This window comes from Olea europaea, unplaced genomic scaffold (assembly GCF_002742605.1).
Source record: "Olea europaea var. sylvestris unplaced genomic scaffold, O_europaea_v1 scaffold1778, whole genome shotgun sequence".
Lineage (NCBI taxonomy): Eukaryota > Viridiplantae > Streptophyta > Magnoliopsida > Lamiales > Oleaceae > Olea > Olea europaea.
In genome coordinates, this window is record NW_019235513.1 from 75,967 (window position 1) to 84,251 (window position 8,285).

At 32.0% G+C, this 8,285-nt stretch overlaps 1 pseudogene; it reads left to right on the forward strand.

Annotated features, from left to right (window-relative positions):
- The first annotated feature begins 4,509 nt into the window (after positions 1 to 4,509).
- On the forward strand, positions 4,510 to 7,601 carry LOC111378160 (annotated as a pseudogene).
- Positions 7,602 to 8,285: the final 684 nt, after the last annotated feature.

Below are 8,285 nucleotides of genomic sequence, written 5' to 3' on the forward strand. Positions count from 1 at the left end.
CAATGTTTAAAAAAATGTTGCAATAGATAGGCTATTGCAACATCTTTCCAACGTTGCAATAGCCTGTCTATTGCAACGTTTAGCGTTGCTAAACGTTGCAAAAGCCTAGATATTGCAACCTTTTTTAAACGTTGCAATAGACTAGGCTTTTGTAACGCTGCAAAAATTCTTACCTCAACAGCAACATCAAGTTTCGCAACATACGCTCAAACGCTGCAAATGATTTTTTGCAACGTTTTTTGACCGTTGCAATAGCCTTTTTTTGGTGTAGCATGGTTTGTGTTGTGCATACGATGTTGAGAAAAGCGTTTTAGGTACTTCATAAATTTCAAGTAGAAATATTAGTTATAATACTAAATTTTTTTGATCAAATCTCCAAAATTATAAATTATGTGATTAAATAAACTATTTGAACCAAATAGCAGTTTGATGTTTTCAAAAAAGATTGATGACCAAATCGCAGTTTCCTGTTAGTTGGAGGACTAATTTCTGATTTCTTATAGTTAGAGGACTGATGTGCTGTATGAAGTTATTTGGATGACCAAATTGTTGTTGAGTAATAGATAGAGGACTACTTGATGTTTTAAATTATTCTGATGGCAAAATCAAAAGTTTTCTAATAGCTGGAAGACTATTTTGCTATTTTTTATAATTTGAAAAACTGATTTGCAGTTAGAAGTTATTTATATGACAAATTGTTCTTTTATAATAATTGCGCAGCTGGGTTGATGTTATAAATTAATCTGATGACCAATACACAATTTTCTAATAGATGGAGGACTATTTCCCTGTTCAATAAAAAATGTTTGACCAAATTGTTGGTTACTAATAATTGGAGGATGAATTGACTTTTTTGTTATTTGATGACCACATCGTTATTACCAAAAAAACGGAGGACTATTTTGCTGTTTCAGTTTAAAAGAAGGATGACAAATTTTGGCTTCTCAAAAGTGTGAGGACTAATTTGTAGTTTGACAAAGTTAGACCGAAAATGAAATTGCAGTTTTATTAGTAGTTGGGTGACCAATTAAATGCATACTTATAGTTAGAGGGCTGATTTGACATTATAAATTTGGGATTACCTAATTTGGAAATTCATCATTCAACTATTCAGAAACTCGAATAAAGTCATCCAACTATAAATTAAAAGCGGTTTACGCTTTAAACTCTAAGGGAACTTCAATTGCGTCATCCAACTATATAATAAAAGCAATTTCATCCTTTACTATAAGAAAACTTCAATTAGGTCATCCAACTATAGTATAAAAGGAATTTAGTCCTTCAACTTTAAAGAAACTTCAATTGGGTCACAAACTATACTGTAAAAGCAATTTAATCCTTCGTGTTTATTTCATTCTTCAACTTTGGGAAAACTTCAATTTGGTCATCCAACTATACTTCCAATGTAATTTTAGTGCTTATGGTTTAAGGATAGACGAATTAAGTCATTCAACTACTGATTAACAATAATTTCATCAATAAACTTTGGGAAAACTTCAATTGGGTCATCCAACTATACTTCCTAAGCAATTGAGTCCTTCAGGTTTAAGGAAACATGAATTTAGTCATTCAACTATTCATTAACACTAATTTCATCCATCATCTTTGGGGAAACTTCAATTAGGTCATCGAACTATACTTTCAAAGAAATTTAGTCTTTAGGTTTAAGGATAGACGAATTGAGTCATTCACTATTAATTAACATTAATTGTGTCCTACAACTTTTGGGAAACTTCAATTTGGTCATCGAACTATACTTCCAAAGCAATTTAGTCCTTCAGGTTAAGGAAACACTAACTGAGTCATTCAACTATTCATTAACAATAATTTCATCCTTCAACTTTGCGAAAACTTCAATTGGGTCATCTAACTATACTTCCAAAGAAATTTAGTCCTTCAGGTTTAAGGAAATAAGAATTTAGTCATTCAACTATTTATTAACACTTATTTCATCCTTCAACTTTGAGAAACTTCTATTCGGTAATCAAACTATACTGCCAAGGCAATTTAGTCCTTCAAGTTGAAGGAAATACGAACTGAGTCATTCAACTATTCATTAACGATAATTTCATCCTTCAACTTTGTGAAAACTTCAATTGGGTCATCCAACTATACTTCCAAAGCAATTTTGTCCTTCATTTTTAATGAAACACGAATTTAGTCATTCTATTCATTAACACTTATTTCATCCTTTAACTTTGTGGAAACTTCTATTAGGTCATTAAATTATACTTCCAAAACAAATTAGTCCTTCAGATTTAAGGATATACGAATTGAGTCATTCACTATTAATTTACAGTAATTTTGACCTTCCACTTTTGGGAAACTTCAATTGGGTTATCAATCTATACATTAAAAGCAATTTAGTCCTTCAGTTCTAGGAAATACGAATATAGTCATTCAGCTATTCGTTAACATTAATTTAATCTTCCAACTTCTCGAAAACTTCAATTCGATCATCCATATATACTTTCTTATGAATTAAGTGCTTCAGGTTCAAGGTTATAGCAATTTTAATCATATATCTATTGTTTAACTCTAATTTCATCCTTCAATTTTAGGAAATTTCAATTGGATCATCCAACTATAATTTAAGAAAAAGGAATTTAGTTCCTTCACTTGAAGGAAATACGAATCAGTCATTCAACTATTGGTTAACATGAATTTCATCCTTCTACTTCCATGAAACTTCAATTTAGTCTTCAATCTATACCTTGGAAGCAATTTAGTCCTTCGGGTTTGAGTAAATCTGCATTTAGTCATTCTACTATTTTTAACATTAATATCATCCTCCAACTTTGTCAAAACTTCAATTGGGTCATCTTACTATACCTTAGAAGCAATTTAGTCCTTCAGTTTTGCGGAAATACCATTTAGTCGTGTCTATACATTATTTCATCCTTCAACTTTGAGGAAACTTCAATTGCGTGTCCCACAAAATTTGGATTCCAAAGTGTGTATCTCTTCTTTACTTTTAAGTGACAAGGGGGGTGTCATTCAACGATAATTTAAAAGCAATTTCATTCTTCAACTTTAAGTAAACCTCAATTTGGTCATCCAACTATAGTCTAAAAGCAATTTAGTCCTTAACGTTTAGGAAATATCAGTTTAGTCATGGAACTATTATTTAACTTTAATTTCATCCTTCAAGTTTAATGATATTTAAATATGTTCATCCAACTATATTGAAGCAAAAATGAGCCCTCATAATAATTAGAAAACGATTATTTGGTCATCAAATTATTAGAAATTATAAAACTAAATCAATAGCAATTAGGTTATCTAACTAATTTTCACAAACAAATCAGTCCCCCAATTTAGAAACAGAAAAATATCCTCCGATTGACAAAAAGCAGTGATTTGGTAATCAAACTAATTGCATACATCAAACCAGCCCTCTAACTATTATTAAATAGAAATTAGCACATACAACTATGAAGTAATAGAAAATCAATCCTCCATCTATAAGGAAACAACAAAAGTGTCCTCCAATTATCAGGAAACATGAATTCAGTCCCCAACTAATAGAAAACTGTAATTTGGTCGTCAAATTATATTGAAATTGCAAATGAGTCCTAAACTATTAGATAACAGTGATTTGATCATCAATCTCATACAAAACATCAATTCAGGCCTCTAACTGTTAATAAGCTGTTATTTGGTTATCAAATTATTAGGAAACATGAATCAAGCCCTCAAATTAAGCAAATAATATATATACAAAAGGGTAATTAGCACAAAACGTCCCTACCTTTCGATATTTTTGTGAAAAATGTCCATACCTTTCATCTTTTTTAAGGATTACACCCTCACCTTTACTTCTTCTTCTTTTTTTGTGCTCAAAACGTCCTTATGTCAACTCCCTGTTAAAATGCTCCGTTAAATCAAAGGGTAATTAGTACAAAAAGTCCCTACCTTTCAATATTATTATGCAAAACATCTATACCTTTCATTTTTAGCATAATTAGCACAAAATGTCCCTACCTTTCAATGTTATTGTGCAAAACGTTCATACCTTTCATTTTTAGCATTTTCACCCCTACATTTCACCTTTCATTGCGCAAAATGTCATTTTCATCCATTTTTCAATAAAATGACGATTTTACCATCCTATTCAAATAAAACAAAAAGAAAAAAAAATAAATAATTAATTAATTGCAATCATAGTCCTAAATCTTTCAAAACATTGCAGATAAGTCCTAAATTCTCCACTACGGTCATTTTCATAACCCCACCAAGCTACCATCTATAGATCTATATAGCAATACCTTTCGACCACAACACCTATCGGACTCCCCCACCACTAGCCTCGCCTCACTCTCCCCAATATCCTCCTCCATAGTATTGGTCACCAATCTATCCGAAACAACCACATTTACGGTGGTGGAGTCCGGTGGACATGGTGGCCTAAAGGTGGTGTTATGTGGATTTATAGTTGGCAACTTGATAGGTTGTAAAAGTGGTGATGGTTGAGAATTTATGATTTCTTTGTAATTTTTTAAAAATTTAATGACTATGGTTGCAATTGGTAATTCATCTTTTATTTTTTATTTTATTTGAATAGGAGAGTAAAATTATCATTTTATTGAAAAAATGGATGAAAATGATCTTTTGTGCAATAAAATGTGAAAGGTTGAGGTGAAAATGCTAAAAAATGAAAGGTAGGGACGTTTTGCACAATAATATTGAAAGGTAGGGATCTTTTGTGCTAATTATGCCAAAAAATAAAAGGTATGAACGTTTTACACAATAATATTGAAAGGTAAGAACTTTTTGTGTTAATTACCCTTTGATTTAACGGAGCATTTTAACAGGGAGTTGACAGAAGGATGTTTTGTGCAAAAAAAAGGATAAAGATAAGGGTGTAATTCGTCAAAAAATGAAAGATAGAGACATTTTTCACAAAAATATCGAAAGATATGGACGTTTTGTGCTAATTATCTTATACAAAGCATTTATTAACTTTCGAAATGCTTCTTCAACTGGGAATTTGTGTTAAAGAACCCACTGACAGTGGATCCCTTCTCTTCGGCGGCGATTGCCCGTCAAACTTGGGAATTGGAAAACAACATAGTGACCACTACTGCCGCCGCCGACAACTCCTCCGTGCCGGACGCAATATTCTAATTTCCAGCAAGAAAAGCCATGGGCCAACGATCCACACTATTTCAAACGCGTGAAGGTCTGTGCACTAGCCCTCCTGAAGATGGTCGTCCATGCCCGCTCCGCCGGCAACATTGAGGTCATGGGACTCATGCAAAGGAAGACCGATGGCGACATTATTATTGTTATGGACTTTTTTGCCCTCCCCGTTGAGGGGACCAAAACTAGGGTGAACGCCCTGGCTGATACATATGAGTACATAGTTGATTATTCACAGACCAACAAATAGGTTTGTGGCTTTTTGAATACATGTATTAAACGAAATTGTGCTGGATAATATAATAATAATAATAATAATAATAATAATAATAATAATAATAATAATAATTAATAATAATAATAATAATAATAATTATTATTATTATTATTATTATTATTATTATTATTATTATTATTATTATTATTTATTGCATTGTGCTTGATGGAATTCTGGCTACTAATGCTCAAGAGTTAAGGGATTTTTATAGAAATTTTTGTGGGTTGTTTATATGAAAAGTTACATAATTATTTAGGAGCAATTGTAGCTGTGTTTCGGTCAAATTGTTAGAAAGTTATCATATGGGGAAATTTTTGGTGTGCAGAAAAATTTATTCACTTTGCAATATTCATTTACAAATAGACAGTTCCTGCCCTTTTTCTTCTATCCCGGGTTATGCTAGTCCTGGAGGAAATTGTTAATGAGGTATAATTTTTGAAGTGTAAAGTACTTAACAGATGTCGAAGAAGCACCTCGTGATTGGATGGTTTCACGTTCTAAAGGAAATTTAAAACAAGAAACTGCCTTCAAAGCACAGAGTACTTGTACCTCAATCCTTGTAGATAATAAAGCTCCAGAATTAAAAGGAATTTGAGATTTCCATTAAGCTTTTTATGTTTTTACTGATAAATTACTAAATTTAGAGGTTTATTATTTCTTTTGCATTTATATCCATATTTATTCATTCTTCTGAGAGCTGGTTTTTCAGATGACTCTGAAAACTGATAACAAATCTCGTCTTAATGGTTTGACATTTCATTACCATCAATGCTTTCAAAATCCATGTTCAATAAATTACTAATTTCTTATTATGAGATTTTCTGGACTATAATTTTGTCCATATCTTAAATATTAATACCGAAATGTCCAGTAGTTAATTAGTGTTCTAAAATTCCTTAGGGATAAATTTTGAATGCATTATATAATTTATTCGAAGTATTCTTAATATGCATTTAGCAATTAGTAAATCCATGTAACTTATGACTTCAAAATTTGAGCACTTCACTTCATGATATACATCTCTTAAGTATTTTATGATTTATTTCATTGTTTAAAAAGACAAGTTGCTGCTGGTTTGCAACTAGTCTATACGTACTGAAAATTAGTTTTACATATAAAAAAATGTTTGTTTAAAGAAAATTATTGGCCTTTCTCTTTTGTATATAAAAAGATTTAGTCTTTTCTTCTATAATTTTACAAGATTAATATCAGTTAGATTGTCTAAAGGATTCTTTTCTTGTCTACTTTGACGTCAAACAATATTTTCTTAAAGAAAAGTGAGAACCGTTAGACAACACTCCCATTATGAAGGACAATCTAGAAGGATGATGACCTGGGAAAGTTGAATACATAATTCAAAATTGCAAAGTTCTTTACTCTCTAGATGGTGTTACCAGGTCATTCGCTTAAATTATTACTTTGTATACTCTGATTTTGATTCTTTTTTCTAATAATTTCTAAGTAGCCCTCTCTCTTTATTTTATTTTAATGGTGATAAGCTATCTGGCAGTGAAATTTAGTAGCACAACATCAAGTCATTGGTTTACCTTTTTTTCACCTGAAAGTGGAAATCAAATCATTCGTCTGCATCACACTTATTACCAATTAATTTCTCTTTTGTCTAAAATTTATTCATCTCTATCTAGGTTTTGTTCTCCTTAGTGTTGTGTTATTTCTCTAAGTATCCTTTTTTGAGGTTATTGTCTCACATTGAATTTTGTGGCTGAAGGTGGGTTGACTGGAGAATGCTGTTGGGTAGTACCATTCCCGTCCTGGATGTGGATGTTGGCTTTCTGGCATTGATGTTTCCACACAAATGCTTAACCAGAAATTTCAGGAGCCCTTCCTAGCAGTTGTTATTGATCCAACCAGGACTGTTTCAGCTGGTAAAGTTCATATTGGTGCTTTCAAGAATACCCAGAAGGATACAAGCCTCTAGATGAGCCTGTCTCTGTGTATCGGACAATTCCCTTGAACAAAATTGAAGACTTCGGTATGCACTGTAAGCAGGTGATGACTTGTGAGAAATGTATTGTTCTCAAACTCTTTTTGCTCTCTTAGTTTAATCTCATTATGTCTTGCAGTATTATGCATTGGATATTACATATTTCAAGTCATCTCTTGATTGTAAATTCTTGGATCTTCTGTGGAATAAATATTGGGTGAACACCCTTTCTTCTTCTCCTCCTTTGCTTGGTAATGGGGACTATGTTGCTGTTCAAATCTCAGATTTAGGTAATTTCCTTGCTAATATTGCGAGAGCTTTATTAGTTTTGACCATCAATTGTTTTGACAACAAGCCTGTCATGTTATAATAGGTTTTCTTCAAAAATTGCTATCAGTGATGTCTATTGTCGAGTAAATTCTGTATGTTTAATGCATCTGATTTTATGCATCTGAAAAACTGGATCACGCTGAAAATTAGTTGGCTCATTCACGCTTTGGACCCTTGATAGCACCTGCTCAAAAGAAGAAAGAGGTCATTGTAATGTTCAGCTATAACTTTTTCTTCCTTTCTCACAGTAGACTATCTGCCCTTAGATGGAGATTGCTATTTGCATTTCTGTATTCTTTTATATGTTAAGCTCTTCTCTGTTTAATTCTTTTGTAGTTCGCAATTCTCTTCATGCAAGAATTGTTTTCGAGTCTATTGATCAGTGAATGTTGTTAATGTAGAACAAGAAGATTCTCCATGTTTTTCCTGGAAATATTGAAGGAAGATTGCTATCAATTTTTAAATGTAGAGAATAGTTCTCTTAACTACAAGGATCAGCTTATTTTTTCTGGGACTTTGCAATTAATCATTCTTCAGAGAGAATTCTATTGAAGGATGAAGAGCCGTTTAAATTGACATTAAGAAGTGCTT